This window comes from Ceratotherium simum, chromosome X, assembly GCF_057802395.1.
Source record: "Ceratotherium simum simum isolate JZ-2026a chromosome X, ASM5780239v1, whole genome shotgun sequence".
NCBI classification, from domain to species: domain Eukaryota; kingdom Metazoa; phylum Chordata; class Mammalia; order Perissodactyla; family Rhinocerotidae; genus Ceratotherium; species Ceratotherium simum.
The window spans coordinates 15193234-15214585 of NC_141940.1; the positions used below are offsets into that span (position 1 = coordinate 15193234).

Genomic DNA, 21352 nt, shown 5'->3' on the forward strand with positions numbered 1-21352 from the left:
ACAAAAAATATGGTCTATCCATACAATGGAATATTATTCAGCCATAGAAGGAATGAAGTACTGATACATGCTACAACATGAATGAACCTTGAAACATTATGCTAGGTGAAAGAAGCCAGCCAAGAAAGACTACATATTGTATGAACCCATTTAAATGAAATGCCCAGAATAGGCAAATCTATAGAGATAGAAAGTAGATTAATGGTTGTCTAGGGCTTGCCATGGGATGGGTAGAGAGGAAGGAGGAGTGATTGCTAAAGGTTATGGGGTTCTTTTGGAGTTGATGAAAATGTTCTAAAATTAGATAGTGGTGATGATAGCACAATTCTATAAACATACTAAAAACTGTGTACTTTAAATGGGTAGATTTTATGGTACGTGGATTACATTTCAATGAAGCTGTTACCAAAAATGTCTCCTGCAATAGCTTGACTAAATGTGGTATTAATGGTGATGGAGATAAGGGGATGAATTTGAGAGATATTTCACAGGTAAAATCAACAGGACACACTGATGAATTTGATGTGGAGGTTGAGAGAAAGGGAAATGTTAAGGATGACTCAGGTCTTTTGCTTGCACTGTGGAGTAGATGGTTTTGGCACTGACTGTGATACCGAACACTGGAGGAGGAGAAGTATGGGTGGAGCAATCATGAGTTCACTCTCAGGCAAGCTGAATTTGAGATGCTCTTGAGATAACCAAGTGGAGATGTTGAGTTGCACATAGGGGTCTAGAGCTCAGAGAAGAAACCTGAGTTTGGGATATAAATCTTGCAATCCGCAGCATAAAGCTGGTAATTTAAGTCATGGAAATAGATTAAATCAAAGAATATGGAGTGAGGTTGTAAGAGTATCTAGAACAGTGCCCTGATGAACTTCAATGCTGAATAGCCAAGCAGAGGAGGATAAACCTGCAAAGGAGACAAAAGAAAAAGTGGCCAAATAAAACCAGGAGACTGTAGTTTTATAGAAGGCAATGATATAACGTACTTCAAGAAGGAAGGAATGATTGTCAGTATCGAATGTTGCTGAGAGGTTGAATACAATGAGGACTGAAAAGTATCTGTTAGGTTTAATGACCTGATGGTCATTGGTGACCTTAGTGAGAGCTGTTTTAGCAGAGTGGTGTGGGTGTAATCTTCAAGGATCATAGAGTCAAAAGACACACTATTGGGTTAGGGCTGGTGGCTAGGGGAAGGAATCAGCCATAAACATCTAGGAAGAACAGGTCATTGTGGAAAATGTCAATGAGTTATTGACAGATGATTGTAGAATTTCATATGCAGGGTCTTAGTTGTCAAAGCATCATATTAGTATGCTTTCATTGGTTAGAAACACTGTACAATGAAACAGCCCATAGACTACCTTGGGAGGCGTTTATAGACCACTCATATGCTTCAAGAATACTCTGAGAAACATTAATCTATGTATCAAAATAACTTCTTGAAAAACAAAAGAAATTTAGTTATTGAAGCCCAAGGAGAAAAATTACTTCTCTTTTTCAGCTCTCAGAGTCTTCAACTGTAAAATGATAAAGGTGGACTAGGTTATCATTGAGGCCCCTTCCAGCGTTCTCATTTTATCAGCTTTACCTATATTTATTCAACTCACAAATAAGCACCTCTATAACCCCGGTGTTTTCACAGAACACCTTCTACTTCCTGCCCTAACAAAGACCTGGATCTCTACAAAGACAATGCGCCTCACTATGTAACTCTCACCAACTAAAGCTGCTTGATCTCTAAATGTCCAAATTCTGGAATGGACAGAGTAGAGTAGAGAACCAGCACCCTCCTGCCTCCCTGTTGCCTTATCAGATCATTGCTCCAGATCATAAAAAGCCCCTCTGCCTATAATATTCACATCATCTGGAGATACCATCTTCTACTCCTCCCTGGTATGACTATGTATCCCCCTCCTGGACAGTCCCCCTCGTTCAGTGAGGATTCTGGCATCTGGCTCACTGGCATCCTCTCTACCCCAATTTCTGACACCACTGGCCAGTTGGAAAAGCCATCCCACAACCTAGACTCACATTCATTGGCTTACTCAGCTCTCATGGTCACATCCTGAATATTGCCATCTTCTAGAATGACTTCACCTTGAAATCATAAATTTGTATATCCTGTTTTCTGACCAAGACCACTCATCTTCTAGACTAGGCCTTCTCCCTGGTCAAGCTCCAACTCTGCCCTTCCACACTTCCCTGTTCATGACTCTACCTTATTACTTGCCAGATCCTACTGAAACTCTTTGTTAACATGTCTGTCTCCCATGAATACTTTGAAGGCAGAAACTGTTTCACTCACTCTGCAAACATAACGTCTGGAACATGATAGATACTCAAATCTGGATGTTTCTGAGTGACTTTTATATTCAAAGCACTGTGCTTGGTATTTGAGGACCACCTAAAGCTGAGTGAAAATATGTTCCACTTCCAAGATATCTAGAGATTAGTAGAAGACTTAAGACAAATACATTAAAAACTAAATTTCAAGGTGGAAAGTGAGAGGATCCTCAAGAAATATAAAAGCAAAATGCTATGGGATGGCTAAAGTAATGGAGGTGGGGATAGAGGAACAGAAGACAGATGTGGTTTCTGCGAGGAGATCAGAGAAAGCTTCAGAGAGGATGTGACACTTGAGCTAACCTGGAAGAATGGGTAAGGATTTGGATATATGACAATAGAGGCAGAAGGAATTCTAGCAAGAGGGACCAGCATGAGCAAAGACAGCAAGTTAGGAAAGCAATAGGGTATATCTGAGGAACAACTGATTTAGTGGGTGCAAAGGGTCTATAAAGGAGAAAGTGAAAGCAACTAAGTTGACCTAATTTTGGAGCAGCTTAACTGTCAATTTTGACGTTATTTTGGCAGAGGTTAGACACAGGTACTGTTCCTTGATGTCTGACTTATCAATTAACCCTTAAGCCACATGCCTTTCTTCAAAAGAATATTTCAAGGATTAAAAAAAAACTTTTTACAAAGGCTTTCATCCAAGATGATAGTTATTTATTATTCCTACCTAAGCTTACCTTTTTTTTTTTTTTATCAACACAGTCATTGTTTCCTATGACAAAGTGATAAACAGGTTTGTTTGTTTTTTAAAGGAAGGTAAGGCCAAACAACAAAGATGGGAATCATTTTCAATTCTTTAAATTCTTTAGATGATATTTTATTTCCATGAACGTATTTTCCTGTTATTGTAAATTTATACTAAGTAAATAATGATGGCATTAACTGGCATTCTTGATGTGCTTTTGATCATCTTTCTCAAAAAGCGACTGCCAGGAGAACTTTCTAACAAACATCACTTAACTACTGAGTGGCTGTGAGTGTTAAAGGCAATTAGGTAATCATTATTTAAGAAGCACAATGAAAATTACCCACTTTCTCTGTTAAAGAATTTAAAATATACACACATACATACACACATACAACAGAGTCCTTGAGATGTATTCCTCTACAGTATCTCATTTTAGAAACTGTTCAGGTCTTCATCTTCAGAGTTGGTGGCTCTAGCCTTATTAAAATCCCTCCTCAGGCCAGGGATTCACTTCAGAATTCTGGCCCTGCCACTTACTAGCTCTGTGACCTTGGGTAAGTTACTTAACCACTCTGGGCCTCAGTTTTCACATCAGTAAAAACTAGATAAGAGCACCTACTTCATAAGGTTGTTGTGAGAATTAAATGAGACAATGCATGCAAAGTGCTTAGCACAAAGTCTGGCAAATAAATCAGGCTCAGTAATAGGTAACCGCATTATTATTGCAGACAAAAATAGACTTTTTGGTAAACAAATCTATTCTACAGTGTGGATTGTACCTACATGTAAAACACCTCTATATGTATGTGAAACTGAACTGCTCTTAGTATTAGGCTCCTGCACATTTTCTCTCCCTTTCTATCACTACATAATTAAACCATTGCCAGATTTGGGACAATCCCAGTTCTAGGATGGTTTGAGACCATCCTAGTTTTAAACAATCCTACATGTTTTTAAACCCAGCCTGCATGGATCACATATTCTTCTGTTAATGGTACATCAAGCTCGAACTTTTCCAATGCATTCTTATCCTTTTAATCTCACGAAACAGGCACCTTCTTTCCCCTCATTTCAATTCACTGTCAAAATGACATTTACCCATCTCTGATCTGATCCACATGCTAGACTGGCCAGTCCACACCCAAGTATCCAGGCAAAGCCACTGAGCTCTTTGCAACCATTGGCATGCATCCCAATTCCCAGCGAGAATATACAGTTCTCCCTCACTGCCTGAATAGGGAGCTATGTTAAGGCACTGATGAGACGGGCAAAGTATAAATTATCACGCTCTCCCTTACCTCCCTTGCTTTTAAGAATGTACTACATATTTTCACAAACTAAATGTATTACTGAGTGAAGTAGAGGGGGCGGGTGGTGGACAGAGCTCATATTTCCCTGCCTACATCATTCATAAGACTTAGAAAGTTTATGACAGTTCCCATCCACCCACTGTAAACATACACACAAGCCCCACTGAACCAATCTATGTCCTCTAAAAAATTATGTAGAAATTTGGAATAGCCTTGTCTGGCTGGACTGAGAGTAATCACATAATATCTTGGGCTTTAGAAATTGAGTTCAAGTCATTTCAGCATTTATTGAGCGTCTACTCTATAAAGCTATTCCATGCTTTAAACTGAGGGGAATATAAAGCTATGTACTATATGATCTCTACCTTCGAGAAATATGACAAACAGGCTTTTGTCCTGAGCAGGAATGCACTGTTTTTGCCTCGATTACCTGACATCTGTTTGAGCCCTAATATCCCCCCACATCAGGGGAAACATGGAAAGGCGGCAGACGTGCCTTAACGAATCCAATCATATTGCAGTATAAGCTGGGACTGTCAATGAGGAAACTTACCTTTAGAGGCAACATTCAGCAGTAAGAAGTGGGGCTCTGGGATCAGGCAGAACTGAGTTCAAATCCTGGCTATACCACTTACTAGCTGTGTAGCCTTAAGCAAATGGCTCAATCTCTCTGATCCTGTTTTTATTCTGTAAAATAGTAATATTAATAATATGATTAGCTGTTCCACAAGATTGTTGTGAGACTTAAATGAGGTAATGCAGATCAAGCATAATAATCAGTGCTTAAAAGTATTAACTATTAATATTATTATTATTATCAACGCTTGAGGCCTTTCTGGAGAAGAGGATGTACTGCTTAAAAGCTTACTTCAGCAAAAGGGGAGACTAGTTTCTGAGACATCATTATCAGTAGGAAACCAGGAGAGTCTTACCCAGTCAGAGTCTAGAAGTAGCTCTACCTGAAAATTAAGGTTAGTGCCTTCTCCTTTGGGCTTTTTTAACCCCTTTAATAGAGGTGCTCCCAAGATTCCATCCCAGTACAATTCACTCCAGCCATCGCAACCCAAACACACAAGAACTTAATAAAGACTCTCACCAATTTGCCCTAGCATTACCCGTAAAACGTCTAAAATATGGATTATGCTATCAATACATTTTATCTTCTCCACCTGCATTTCTAGTGTGGGGTTTCATTACTTCATCAACATCATCAAGACACACCCTCCTTCTACACACACACACACGCAGACACACAGTGAGGTTCTGTCACTGTGCTGAGTACTTCATACCAGAATGCCTGAGCCCTGGTCCCTGAACCAAGGGGATTCCTGTCCAGTTTGCAAGACGAGATATGCTCAGCAAACAATAGCTCAGAGTAAGTTAGTGTACCCTTGAAACCAATGAAGAGTACAGAAGGAGATGTCTGCAGGGCTCCAGAGGAGACAGAGATCAAAATACTCCCTGGCTCAAAGACTGCAACACTTCCCATCTCACTTAGAGTAAAATCCAATGTCTTCATCATGGCTTGCAAGGCTCTCTATGACCTGGCTCCTTTCAGCTCTTCAACCTCATCTCCTCCTACTCCCTGTCCCCTGGCTCTACTCCTGCCACTATAGCCTCCTTGCTTTCTCTCCAACAGGCCAGGCGGGATGTACCTAGAAGCCCTTGCAGTGGCCGTGCTTTCTGTCTAGAAATTTCTTTCCCCTGACCTTTGCATGGCTAATTCCTTTTCTCCACTCAGGTCTTAATTCAAGTGCTCAGAGAGGCCTTCCTTGACCCCTTATTTAAAGGACTTGCCCCTTCCCCCATCTCTGTCACTTTCCATCACATCACCCACTTTTATTGTCTTCATAGCTCACTACTCTCCAGCCAAAATGACCTCTTCTCAAGTTTTCCTTCCCGCCTCTGGGTCTTTGCATATGCTATTTACTTTCCCTGGAATGCTCCTCCCCTTCTTTTCATGTGGCTCTTTTTCAACCTTCAGATCTCAGCTGAAATCTCACCTCCTCAGAAAGGACTTCCCTGATCACTCTATACAAAGTAGCCCACACCCCCCACAACCATTAGCCCCATTAGCATCCTGTTCATTTCCTTGAGGACACTTACTGCAATCTTCAATATTATATGTATCTGTTTTTTGTTCATTTTCTTTCTCCCCTCACTCCAGACGAAAAGCTCCACGAGGGCGGGGATTTTTGTCTGCTTTGTTCACCACTAGGATTGTCAGGAGAGGCCTCACTGAGAAGGTGAAATTTGAGCAAAGACCTAAAGAGGATGCTAGCATTACTGTTACTAATCCATTGAGGTCAAACACTCTGTCTGACTTTCACAACCTGGACCCACCTAACGTGGCCAATCCTCTTGCTCACTGACCCCCCAGGACACACTCTGCACTCTAATCAGAACTTTCTCACACATTCCCACTTGGAAAGTCTTCCATACTTACTTATCACAATCTTTAAAACACTGTGATATGGGTACAATCATTATACCCATTTTACTGATGAGGAAACTGAGGTTCAGAGAGGTTAAATAACTTGTCCAAGGTCACATAGCCAGCAAGTGCTGGAGCAAGATTGGACCCCCATGTCTATCTGGACTCCAGAGCCTGTGTTCTGAAACACTACATGATACCAACAACATAACAGAATAGGCAGCATGGAAGAGATAAAAAAGGAGTAGAGAAGGAGAACATAATAGACTCTCAATTAACTCAAGTCTTTCTGACTCCAAAGCTTATGCTCATAACCTCTATGTAGGGTGCCATATGTCTAAGGTTTGTCTGGGACGATTCTGATTTACTTCTGTTTTCCAAGCATAATTATTTTTTTTTCATTTTTTTTTCTCCCCCAAAGCCCCAGTAGATAGTTGTATGTCATAGCTGCACATCCTTCTAGTTGCTGTATGTGGGATGCGGCCTCAGCATGGCCGGAGAAGCGCTGCGTCGGTGCGCGCCCGGGATCCGAACCCGGGCCGCCAGCAGCGGAGCGCGCGCACTTAACTGCTAAGCCACGGGGCCGGCCCTCCAAGCCTAATTATTAATAAATACTTTTACACTTGCAAATTATCGTAATTTTTAAGGAGACTGGGTATTTTACACTTACAGCACGTTGTGCCTTCCCAGAACTCAGAGTGCCATTTCTCTCACTCTCAGGAAATTAAGAAAAATGAAAAAAGAAAAGAAAAAGAAGAAATTATGAGTGTATCCTTTGGTATGACATTTTCATTAAGGGAATCACCTGTGTTTTCCATAAGTTACGTTAACATGCCTTGAAAACCATATTTGACAATGAGGATATGGGAAGGAATGCATCTGTCTAATACATAGTGTATGGGCAATAAACATTGGTTGAATACTATTAGAAGATGGTGAAAATAAGTCCAAATTTTGTCTCAATTAAATGGTCTGGTTATCATTATAATCGCTAATACTCATTGAGAGTGTCATATGTGTCAGACACTTTACATGCTTCACTTCATTCAATCTTCACAAGAACTGCCGTTATTCCCATTTTAAAGATGAGGGAACTGAGATTCAAGCAGGTCACGAGACTTATCCAAGGCCATAGTTGCTAGGTGGCAAAGTCGGAGTTCAAACTCAGACAGGCCTAATTCCAAAGCCAAAGTGTTTAACCAGAATGCTCTCCTACCCCCTCTACACTGCACTGCCTCATAACTGCATTCAACAGTCAAAATCATTACAGGATATCTAATATTCACCCTATATAAGGAACAGGAAAGGAAATGAGTTCCTGAAAATCCCACCCAAGCACCCCTTCGTTGATACAGTAAAATTTCCATGAACAAAGAATTTAAATACCAACACCTCTCTCCCAAACCATAGAAATGTAAATAAAAAATAGCACAGCCCACAGTGAAATGTTGTATTCAATCCCCTCTCTGCCTGTGTGACCGTATCCCCACCCAGGGCCACAAATGGGAGACAGCCCAGTAGAGCTGTCCAGCAAGGTTGCAGTCGGGGAGCGAGTGTTGCGTGATGCGAAGCAAATCCCAACCGTGCCCCATTCCTATAAACAGTCTCTCTATTCAGTTCCATCCGCGGCCTCTGAATACCTGCCATGTGCTCACAACACTGGGCCAACACTGAAGAGACGGAGATGAAAAAATGACAGTTCCCATGCTCCAGTCTCCAGTCTCTGTGTTTGGTGGGGCGGGGCAGGGGGCGAAGGAGGGAAGAGGAGCAGTGAAAAAAGACCAGTACAGAAACCTTGTCCCCCCTCCGACCTCCCTTAGCACTTGTGTTGTGCCTCTCCTATGGTGCTTTCACTTATTCTCTATATGGTGTTGTGTAGAGAGGCAGTGTAGTAGCAATCAGAATTTCTTAAATCCCTGCTCCTCCATTTAAGCAGCTGAGTCACCTTGAACAAGTCATTTAACCTCCTTTGACCTCAGTTTCCTCACCTTGAAAATATCTATCTCACAGAATTGTTGGAAGGGGTCAATTGGAAAGATATGGTTAAAATGCCTAGCACAGGACCTGGCACATGGTAGGTATTCAGTAAAGAGCATCACTTATTATTCTTATGAACATGCCTTACCTCCTGTGCTAGAGGGTGAGCTCCTTGCAGGCATTGTCCAAATGTATTTTGTCTCTGTGTCCTCAGAATATTGAGCACATGGCCTTGCCCAGAAGATACTCTCAAAAATAGCTGTATAGAGAATCAAGGAATGAACAAATTAAGATAGTTCAAGTACAGTAATCTGTGATCAAAAAATTACAAAGTATATTAGGGATTCAAAGAAGGACAGTAACACATTTGTTGAGGGCAGGAGAGAAAAAGAAGAGTAAGGAAAAGCTTTAAGGAAGAGATAGATATTGGTAAGAAGAAATGACATGGGAACACATTCTTGCCTAAGGAGGTCTGGACCCATATCTATCTGGCTTCAACGCCTCACACTTTCCAAGCTTATACCAGACCTTAAGCAACATTATGGTCCCTCCCATAGTGTAAGTGGAAAGTTATGGTGTAGTAAAAAGCCAAGAAATCCAAGTCAAAGTCAGGCAAAGAATCGTTGCGTCATCTTAGGCCTGGCACTTCATTTCTCTAAGCTTCAGGTTCCTCACCTATAAAATGGAGACTTAAAAAAAGATATCTATCTCACAGAGCTGTTCAGAGGCATGTGCTCAACAAATGGCAGCTGCAATTTCCTTCCATTGCTGTGAATTAATCTGCCACATACTCTTCAAATTTGGCAAAACAAGCCCAACATATAGGTGTACTGAGCTGGCCAGGCATCCCAGTTGCCTGCAATACTAGATTTTGCATAAAGCTTTGTGTGTGACTTTTTAGCCACAGTTTCGTTTTTTTTTTTTTTAAAGATTTTATTTATTTATTCATTTTCCCCCAAAGCCATAGTAGACAGTTGTATGTCACAGTTGCAATCCTTCTAGTTGCTGTATGTGGGACGCCGCCTCAGCATGGCCAGAGAAGCGGTGCATCGGTGCACTCCCGGGGTCTGAACCCCGGCCGCCAGCAGCTGAGCGTGCACACTTAACCACCAAGCCACGGGGCCGGCCCTAGCCACAGTTTCAATAAGTGCTATAAGGTCTGGGCCATCCCATCTCTTTTTGGCATGATCAGAACTTCATACAGCTTATGACAGTTTTGGTAAAATGGGATTGCTAGATAATTTTATAAGGCTTTAGGGTCATTAAGAAACTTTGGGAAACATTTCTTCCAAAGGAAAATAAAATGAACTAAAAGCTGGCTAAAATGCTGATTCGGTGTGCTGGTAGCAGCAGTCCTAAAGAAGAAAGTGAGAGTGTTGCCTTCATGAAATAAACAAGGAGCCAGGCCTAGAAGGCGATGACACAGAGGCACCAATGGGGAGTTTTGCCTGTACATTCTTATATCCGACATTTTGGGCTTAAAGGTAAACAAAGCTATAGACTATATCAGACAAAAAGGAGGGAACTTCCAGAACCATGATGGTATATTAAATTCCATCCCAGGCTCAATAAACTATGACTTATAAGGCTTGTAAAATCTTTACAGGGCTCCTGACAGCTCCACATGTGCTGATGGCTAGAAGAATGGAACCTTTTGCAAAACATCTGCTAAATCATGCATCTTGGCTAGAATTTCTCTGTCTGCCCATGATGACAAAATACAGAGAGAGTGGAGTGCATTGAGGTTTGAGGGAGTGGATGTGGGTGTTTTTGCACAATATAGGGGCTGGTTATTTAAAGTGGCATTTCGTCATAGCTTCCATCTGTAAGATGCATTTCTGGCCATATTGGAGAAAAGCTGTTCTCTCCTAATTTTAACCATGCCTGAGCAACATGACTTTGTTCGTCACATATTGAATTACATTGAGGGTCTACAAGAAGACACAAAGCTTCTGGTAACTTCTGACAAACATGAGCTTGAATAGATTACACTCAGCAGGCTAAAAGAGGTTCCTAATAATTTTAACTGGAGTTCATGTACAGATGGGAAAAAATGGACTTTCATGGACAAGCAAGTGGTTTTCCATTGTCCAGGAAAGTTACAAATCAGAGTGATTGGAACTTTTTCATATCATGCTGAGTTTTGCTTCAGAACACAAGTGCCTGTGGAGTGAGAACATGGAGAAACAGGCTGATAAAAGGGGCTTTCCTCTTTTACCTTTTCAATGCTATGTTTTGGATTTTTGAGGTTTTAAATAATGTATTGCTCAGATGATTGGAATTTGAGTAAGAAAACAAAACGAATTGGAATGGTTCTCTTCTTCCTCTCCGTTCTCCTCTTAACTTTTACTAACTGGTTCTCTTGCTGGCCTCAAAGGACTATACATTGCGGGAGAAGAGACACACTTAGTTGGGACACCTGGAACTGAAGTCAAGACCCTTTGCCACTCCAATCTCTATCCAGATCCTTGAGGATGAGACCAACCAGGTAACGATGGTGCCACCTTCCCAATGTATGCTGAATTTGATGAGTTGCTCACTTTCTAAAAATAATGGTACAGGAGGAGATGGTTTTTACTATGTCTGAATACAACTACACAAGACAACTTTCATTGACCCATATCTTAGGGGGGGTGCATCTAAGTGGAAAACAACCAAATTCTAACATTCACTGGATATTTATTAAGCATCTTCCATGTGCCAGATACCATGCTCAGTATGAGCGTGGAGGTATAACAGGAAAGAGGCTAGGTGGGGTGTCTGTCCGCATGGAGTTCAGTAGATGGGATAGGCAAGCAACCAGATAAGTGCAAGGCAGAGGGATAACTGCTGTGGTAGGGAGTCCAAAAGTGAAGCAAATAATGTCTATGTTCATAGGGACGCTCACGGCCTAGTGGGAGAGACACAATAGCAAATAAGCAATTACAACACAGAGTGATAGTCTCTGGGAGGAGGGAAGTCAAGGACTGTGGGACAACAGAAGAGAGACTCATTCCTCTGCCTGGGGAAGATGGGAAGGGGCTTCACATAGGAAGTGCCATTAAACCAGGTCCTGAAGGATGAAAGGACCGAGGAATTAGGTGGTCTAGGACTCAAGGACACTAGCAGTCACAATTTTCTACCTTCAACCGTCTATGACCTTTGAGTAAAGACTGATGAAATCCGCACACAGTGAGCAGTAAAGAGTTAAACCTCACTTCTGCCAGTCCTTTTAAGGTTCTTGAAATCCCAGGGGAGGAAGAACTCTAATCCTGCCTCATGGCGGTAGTAGGAATGCTTTAAAGGGAGGAAACTAGGAAACTTCAAAGACAGGGTGTGTTTCTGGGTGAGTGAAAAGAGCCCTGGGTTTGAGTCCGGCCTCCACCACTCCCCAACTAACTAACTAATTAAATAATTCTTTGATCTTCAAGGAAACTTTTAATTTTCTTTCAGACTCAGTTTCTTTATCTGTAGAATGGTAATAATCAAGTCTGCCTCTCAGTATGGTTAGGAGGATCAAATGCAGTGATAAAGGGAAGAGATTTTGTAAACTATAAAGCCTGATACAAATGTCAGCTATTGTTTCCTGGAAGTGGAGTGATGGCAGGAGGTCGGGGGAGCAATTGGGGTTTATTCCTGGCGTGCTTTGCCAGGAAGCCAGTCCTTTCCCGATGAAACAAGCAGGCTTCCTGAGGGAGATGCACAGCCCTGTCCGTCGTTCATGCAGAGTAAGAGGGGACACAGTGACCTGTCTGGCCAGGCATCCTGGATGGGTGCCTTTGTGGTCTGAGGGGTGCAGTAAGGCCTGCTGTTGCGATCTGGAGGAGAACAGAAAATACAAGGAAATTTATACAGCATGATGAAGACTGAAACCATGGTAAAAGCAACTCAGAAGAAAAGGAGTACTGGGATGAGAGAGCTGCAACAGACCGCAGCTGAACAGGTAATAAAGAGCACTGTCAAGAGAGTGAGAGGGGAGCAAAGTCCTTCCAGAGGTGGCGGCAGCAGAGCAGAGTGGTTAAGAGTAGAGGCTTTGGAGCAAGATGCCCTGGACCCCAAATCCCATTATACTATCTTAGATAAAATGGTAAATCGTATTACTAGTTTACTAGTTTACGATGATTCATTCCCTCCCTGAACATGGCTTCCCTAAAGGCAGAGTGGACTTCTCTGCGCCATTGACTTTGGACTCGGCCACGTAACCTGCTTTGGCAAGTGAAATGTAAGTGGACATGATATATGCTACATATGAGCACAAGCAAGCATTAAATGGGCTTGTGTAACCTGGCTCTGCCCCACTTGCTCCTGCGTGCCCCACATAATGGTTACTCTTTCAGCCGGGATTCCAGAATGAGAAGAACTGTGTAGCCAAGCACAGCCAAGCTGGATAGAGCCCAGCAGTGCTACAGCTGACTTGCAGCCTTCACATAACATGAACAAGAAATAAATAGGTGTTTAAGTCAAAGGTCCACAAACTACAGCCCATGGGCCAAATACGGCCCACTACCTGTTTTTGTATAGCCCATTAGCTAAGAATGTTTTTTTACATTTTTAATTGGTTACAAAGACACCAAAAGAATAATATTTCACAACATGAAAGTTATATGAAATTCCAATTTCTATGTCTGTCAACGTAGTTTTATTGGAACACAGCCGTGTTTATCTGTTTACACAGCATATATGGCTACTTTTGTGCTACAGTGGCAGAGCTGAGTAGTTGTGACAGAGACCACATGGCCCAGAAAGTTTTAAATATTTGCTATCTGGCCCTTTACAGAAAAATTTGCCAAACTCTGGTTTAAGCCCCAAGATACTGGGGTTATTTGTTTATAACCTCAGCAGAAGATGACTAATATAGTAAAGTACTTGAGTTCACCAAGCCTCAGTTTCCTCATCTGCTAAATGCGAAGGAAAATAGTACTATGTTCATTGGGTTTTTAGAGGATTAAATCATACAGTACATCTAAAGCATTTAGAATGCAACCTGGCACATAACAAACATTCATAGTTATTATTAAAGGGCCGTAAGATTCCTGCAGCAAGCACAAAAATAAGGAAAAAAGCCAAAGGAAAGGAAAACTGAAGATAAGGACAAGACAAAATGCAGCAGGATTGAGTCACTGATCAAACTACCTGTGGCTAGATAATGCCTGGATAAAACAGTAGTCACAACAAAACTAGCTCAGGTACAACGTGGTTCTAACAAATTGTAAATTGACATTAACTGCTTGGTAAATCTGTTTTAAAGTCATCTACAAGGTGTCGCTTGTTGAGAGAATATCTTTGAGGCACAAGTCATAGCTTAAGAGCCCCCAAATGGGCATTGTTAATATCAAAAATATCCTCACTGACCATCCTTCTGGTGCTTGGGTTGGTATCCCGATAGTAATCCATTTGGGCTCCTTCTACTTGGTAGCCAAAACTTGTTGAGGGGCCAGGTGAATAGTATCCTGAAAAAGGACGGTCTCGCTGAGCCACCTTCCACATTAACTGAGGGTTGGTCGAGCACCTAAATCCAAGTGGTTAGCAAATTGCATATAAATTGTTTCAATACAGTTTTCTTCCTTGACTCCCGGACCCATACATATCATGCAGAGTCATCAATATAAATCACTGGGCTTCATGCTTATTTTGTTGCCATCTTCATTCTCTGGATGCCCAGAAGAAGAAAGCACCAAAAGGTAAGATTAAAAGGACAATTAGAAAAAGGGCTTCAGAAGGCATTCCAGAGCCCCTTTGGATGCTCAGAAGAGGGAAAAAAAATGAAAATCCTTCAGAAAAGAACAAAAACACTGGTCCCTGCTGCTCTACTCCTTGTGGAGCCCTGGGACACCTTCCTAAAATTAAATTAATTCCCTTTCTTTCCAAAAGTAGATTCAGTGGCAAGCCAATGTGGCTGAGCCACCTGATTAAACTCCACATTTCCCCCGGTGTAATCTATATGAGGCAGAATATTGAAAAGTATTCCCAAAGTAGTTAGAATTTGAATTAATTACTTTATTTAACTTCTATGGTTCTAAAACTGAAGCATCTCATAGGTGATCTTTCGAAGGCTAGATGATGTGGAAATATTTTAGTCATTGGCCAAATATTTTGTTCTTTTCTCCCTTTCCAGATGTAAAATCCATTAGTTGCTAAGGCTGCCTCTGTGTTGCTGTAAAATGGGAACCAGAATGCTTTTCTCAGAAATATTAGATACTCCAAATTTTCTTTGGAAGCTCACCATTCAGAGCATCTGTAACATAAGGCTGGAAACTCCAAGGTACCTCTCCCTTGATACTTGCTATGAGGAATTTATCAGGCTCTTCTGAATCTGCTAAATCATCTTGACGGCTTGCTGCAGCGTTTTCAAAAACACATGCACCATTTTGTCATGGAGATCACTTTTTTTATTTTTTGTAAGAGTCCAAACAAGCCAAAAAGCTTCCAAGTAATTTGGGACTAAAGAGAAACACATTTCAGAAAGGTCCCAGAGCAGCCCCTCTGCTGACACCCCGGGACCGACTCCCCCAGGCTGGGCAGGCAGCATGACCACTTATGCTGGTAACGGGCCTCCATCTCTTTTTAGAAGTTCCATCGTCATTTGTAACCCAGGCTTCCCGATCCTCAATTTCCTTTTCTGTCAGCAACAGGTTTCCTAGAACCCCTAAGATTTCCTGTTTCTTTCCTACTTTTCTCTATGAATAAATCATACAAAAATCTGCCACCATTCCTCACTTTTCCTGTCACTTAATCTGAGCTCATCTGTTCTTGTCCATCAGCATTTTCCCTCAATTTCCCTATAGTGTTCAGGCGAGGCAAAGAGTTCACATTCTCATCAGCCATGTCTTCAGAAACCTCAATGGCTCCCTCATAGTCATTCTCACAGAAGTTCTCTCCCTCACCGCTCCCACCAGAGAACCAGAGTTCACCTTTGTCCCCTGTATTGTCATCATCTATGTACCTATCTGCTTCCCACTGGACTAGGAGCCTTTTAAGAACAGACACCACATCTTATTCCTCTCTGTATCCCCAGGACATCAGATTACCTGTAACATGGCAGATGCTTAATATACGTATTTGTGGAATGAAAGAATGAGTGAATGAACCAATCAATTAGTCAATGAATTCATTTATTCAAAAAGTAGAATGAAATTTCAGCCATCCAAAGCCTATGAGAGAAGTGGCTGAGTGTTCTTTGCAGGGGTTCGTAAGCTGTTCCAGGGCTTCTCATAGTCTTTTTGTTAAATTCCTGGTTCTCTGCGATGATCTTGGTGAGGGGGGTTGTCAAGCAGTGAGCAAGTGGGGTTATGGGTACGTAAGCTATTATTCTGTTTACTGAGCAACTGCAATTCTATTACACACACTACAGTGCTCTGTGGCTGGAAGAATATAAGAAATGTGTTCTTGCCCCCATTAAGATGGTGACAATATGTCTTCCTGCCCTACTTGTGCTGGCTCTACAAATGACTCACATTCATTTACTCATTACTTTGATGATTGAAACCTAATTACATCACCTTCTTGGTCTCTCTCTCATCCTCTTGTCTTCCCCTACTCTGTATCAGAACAGGAAGTGATGGTCATAGTGGTGGTAGTGATGGTGGTAGATGGGTGACATGGAAGTGAGGAGTTCTGAGTGGTCACAATTGATCTCCTGATGAAAATTTAATCATGCTAAAGTTTCTACCCAGCTCTTACAATATTTATGTACATTAAAGTGGTCCTTCCCTTCTTATGGAAAATTTCTCTCTTATGGGTAACCTCAGTCCTAACCTGTTGTATTAAATTAAGATTCTACTTAATGTAGTCAATTCTAAATGTGGATTATTCAAACAATGAATTATCTACAGAAAGTTTGAAACTCTAAGCTGGCTTTCTGCCTGCTCCCCCAACCTTCTACACACCTCCACCTCAACACACACACACACACACATCTTATCTGTTTTCTTTTAATTGGTATGACCTCAAGTAACACAAATCAATTTTATCATTAACCTAAGAAAAAATAACTGGGCGTCAAACCTGTTGCCCAAAACTTGTATAATCGAATCAAACATTTGGCTCTGGACTGTGTTGCTTGCATATGAGGTGATGAAAACAAAATGAGTGTGTCAGGCACTTTGGGAGTTCTTTTAAATTTCTGAAGCCAATAAGGTACTGCTCTACAAATGACTATTGCAGTAGACTAAATAGAGCCCTGGTAGCCTTAATGAAGAAGTGTTTTTCTGAGAATGCCAGTTTACTCAGAGGAATAACTTTCCAGGTTGACATCAATTAGCATGCAAGCACTTCTACAGGTAGGGAATATTTTATACTATACTAGGTCCATTTTTTAATCTGCTGGATGCTATTGTGAAGCTGTTGAAAAGAAATGTTTGTCATTATTGTTAAGTATCAATTTCAATGATTTATATTAATAACTTGGGCCTGACTACAAATTCCAATTTAACAGTGAGAGTAAAGTATTGGTGCAGCAGATGAGGTTCAATGTTCAAGAAAGAACATTTTTTAAAAGGATGAGATAGCTTGACGTGATTAATCAGAGTGGATAACAATATGAACTCCTTTCAGACTCAAATTAACAGTTTGAACACACCCCCAATTAATTAGCAAATTATTTACATGTAGTAATCTTAAAATGAATCCTATTTCTCCGTGGAAATCCTACCTATCTGTCAAATCTCAGCTCAAATGCTGACTTTATGAAGCCTTCCCGAATCTCCCAACAGGACCGTCCATGAAGCAAGAACAGAGCAGACAAATGCCCAACGATGGAAGCGTTTGACTTATTCTAGGAACTGAAAGGAGGTCACTATTGCTGGAAAATGGGGAGCAAGTGGAGAGTGGGAGCAAATGGGACTCGCATAGCAATGGAGACATTCTTTGTTCTAGGGGTATTAGAAAGCAATTGAAAAAAATTACACTGGAGTTATAGATGGCAGTGGAATGAGGTGAGCAATATGATCTTATTTGCTTTCTCAAAAGATCATTCCTGCTGTAGTTTAGAGTACAGATAAGAGGGATATAAGAATGGAAACAAGACCGGTTAGTTAGCTTATTGAGGTGTCCAGGTGAGAGATGGTGGTAGCTTAGACAGTGTTGTGGTGGTAGAGGTGGTGAAAAGTAGACAGATTTACTACATTTTGGAGATAAAAATGTCAGGACTTATTGATGAACAGGATGCAAGAAGTAAAGTTTGAAAAATAAGTATGAGGCATTTCTTCCAGGGTATGGGCTTTAGTAGCTAGCTGAATGGTCATGACATGGAGACAGGGAGCCCGGGACACTCAAAATAGCACTCAAAATAGCACATTCACTTAAAAGATGTTTTTAGACTAAGAGGCTATCAAATCTCATCTCTGTGCTAAAGCATCTAGGATTAATTTCAGTCCAATTAGCTTAGCTCACCTTTCTTAGCCAATGTTTAACCAGTGAATTCATCAAGAAATATTGATGAAAGTTCTACTGTGTGGCCGGTAATGCCCATGATCAATGTGGTGGCAAAATATAACCTTGAAAAAGTAAAACGGAGCTTTTCTAATGGTTACTTTACTAACTAGCATTTCTATTGGCAGTACACAACTTGAAAGAATAAGTCATTCTCCAGTTAGACGCGATATTCTGGATCAAGTAACAGTTCCTGATGAGAAAAAAATCTTTTTAAAATATACGTAAATTAAACAAATATTTCAGTAAATGCAAAACTAAGTTGGATGTGCGGTTGAACGTCAGGAATTGTGAAAAAGGTGAAATAACATGGCATACAAAATAGACAAGGTATGTTATGTTTAAAGCACTAAACTAAGAGTCAATTACAGTCCTATTTCTGCCACAAATTCACTTTTTGACCTTAGGCAAAAGTCCTTTTGTTTTCTGGGCCATAGTTTCCCCATTTACAAAATGAAGAGGTTGGATTAAATAATCTCTAAGATTTTGTTTGACTCCAATACTCTGTAAGTGTAGGTCAGAAAAAGTCTAATTTGGAGTCTCAAGGCTAGGGCTAGAGTTAGTTACTGAAAGAAGCTTTTCCCTGGCTGGCCCTGTGGCTTAGCAGTTAAGAGCATGCGCTCTGCTGCTGGCAGCCCGGGTTCGGATCCTGGGCGCGCACCGACGCACCGCTTGTCAGGCCATGCTGAGGCGGCGTCCCACATACAGCAACTAGAAGGATGTGCAACTGTAACATACAACTTTCTACTGGGCCTTTGGGGAGAAAAAGGGAAAAAAAAGGGGAGGATTGGCAATAGATGTTAGCTCAGGGCCAGTCTTCCTCAGCAAAAAGAGGAGGATTGGCATGGATGTTAGCTCAGGGCTGATCTTCCTCACAAAAAAAGAAAAAAAAGAAGAAGCTTTTCCTAAGACAATGAGGAGAGGAAATACACTCAACATAAAATGATTTCTTAAAATTATATATTTTCAAGGCACAAAAGAGTTAGAAACATGGAAATTAAAAGTTGTAGAATCAGAGGGGCGGAGTCAAGATGGCGGCGTAGGCAGACTCTGAACTCACCTCCTCCCGTGGACACAGCCAATTTACAACTACTCGTGGAAAAATTACCCCTGAGACAGAACTGAAAACTGGATAAGAGGAACTCCTGCAACAACGGACAATCCTAACTGGGGTAGAAGAGGCAGAGACTCCCTTCTGGAGAGGAAAAACGCCGCCTTCACAAGCCGCCAGCGTCACGGCCGCCGGGAGCAGCTCACAGGTACGCAGCCTCCCTGGAGGCGCGGGGCCCTGAGCCGGGGAGCGCCCCCGCTGTGGGCATTTTGTGGACCCAGCACAATTGAGACCAGCGGCATAATATCTGACTTTGCCTGCTACTAAAGCATTGGGGAGCACCCCCAGAAAACCCGGTTCACAAAGAAACTAAAACTGGCTCTTAAAGGGCCCGCGCATAAACTCACCCGTTCCAGAAAGCATTCTAAAATCACCAGAAAGAAAGGTGCACAGTGCTTCGGTGACAAGAGACTCACCTAATAGGCCCTGAGTGCATCTCGGTGAGGGGTGAGACCTCTCCAGGGACTGGGACATTGGCGGCGGCCATTGTTGTGGCCTGGTGTGAGGGTGCTGACACAGACGCCATTGGAGTTCTCCCTGAGACCTGCTAGCCCAGGGTCTGCTCCACCCGCTAGAGCACCGATTTAATCCAGCTCAGCCAGGGCAGGCAGCCCACCCTAGAGACTAGCCCCACCCAACAACAAGCCCTCAGGCAACGTGTGGGCCTGCATAGATTGGTGACTGGATTCTCTGCAGCCTGGCAACTGAGCTGACTTGAGCGGGGCAGGGTGTGCACAAGGAGCGGGTGGAGAGTGTGGGGCGGTGGCAGAGTGTGTGGGGCTCCCGCCGTGGAGAGACTGGGTCCACTTGGGAGGTCGGGCGCTCACACGGGGCAGGACTGTGTTGACTGTGTGTGTGGACCTGTGGGCGGCAGGGCTTCTCAGCCACAGAAGACTTGTACTTCTCAAAGACCCACATAGGAGGTTTGCTCCACCTTCCAAAACCTGAAACAATTGGGTGCTCCTGTGCCTGAGGGCAGCCCCACCCAGCTGCAATCCTCAGAGAGCTGACAAGAGACCTAATAGGCTAGAGGCTTACAGCAATTGTAAGCCCCTGAGCCTAACAACCTGCCACGGTGGGGGCCTACTCACTTAAAAGAAATACTGCAACACAAATGTGGTATTAGAACTTGCAGCCAACTGTGCTGGGGCTCCCCACAGCTGATAAAGAGACTGAAGGGCCCACAACAACTACAAGCAGCTAAGCATTACAACAGCTGGCCAGGAGCATAACTCAGCCTCCCTGGGTGCCTACAGGGAGGGCAAACAGGCCACAGCAGAAGGATACACGTAGCCCACATAGGGGTCACCCCTGGAACATTGAGAACCGAGGGAAGCACACTGGAAGCCTCCTAAGCCATCACTTACATAAGGTCACCTATCCAAGAGCAGGAGACGTAGCTGACCTACCTAATACGTAGACACAAGCACAGGGAAAGAGGCAAAATGAAGAGGCAAAAGAATACATTCCAAGTAAGGGAACAGGACAAAACCCCAGAAAAGGAACTTAGTGAAACAGAAATGAGCAACCTACCCGACAGAGAGTTCAAACTAAGAGTGTTAAGGATGCTCACTGATCTGGGGAGAAGAATAGATGGACTCAGTGAGAATGTCAACAAAGAAATGGAAGATATAAAAAGAACCAATCAGAAATGAAGAATACAATACTGGAAATGAAAAACTCATTAGAGGGACTCAAAAGCAGAGTAGAGGATACAGAAGAACGGATCTGTGAGCTGGAAGAAAGACTAGAAGAAATTACCCAAGCTGAACAGGTAAAAGAGAAAAGAATTAAAAAGAGTGAGGACAGTCTAAGGGACCTCTGGGACAACATCAAGCGCACTAACATCCGTGTTATAGGTGTCCCGGAAGGAGAAGAGCGAGACAAGGGGGCAGAGAATCTATTTCAAGAAATAATAGATGAAAACTTCCCTAACCTAAGGAAGGAAACAGACATCCAGGTACAGGAGGCACAGAGAGCCCCAAACAAGATAAACCCAAAGAGGCCCACACCAAGACACATCATAATCAAAATGTCCAGAATTAAAGATAAAGAGAGAATCCTAAAAG

At 42.2% G+C, this 21352-nt stretch overlaps 1 long non-coding RNA gene across 2 annotated transcripts in view; it reads right to left on the reverse strand.

The window, feature by feature from the left end:
• Nucleotides 1-19846, reverse strand: part of LOC147911749 (uncharacterized) — a 190738-nt gene extending 170892 nt beyond the window's left edge. For both annotated transcript variants that reach the window (XR_015550667.1, XR_015550666.1), the window contains exons 1-3: nucleotides 19700-19846; nucleotides 8913-9023; nucleotides 4907-5040 (exon numbers count right to left, since the gene is read on the reverse strand). This is a non-coding gene — a long non-coding RNA (uncharacterized LOC147911749). The remainder of the gene's footprint in view (nucleotides 1-4906; nucleotides 5041-8912; nucleotides 9024-19699) is intronic.
• Nucleotides 19847-21352: the final 1506 nt, after the last annotated feature.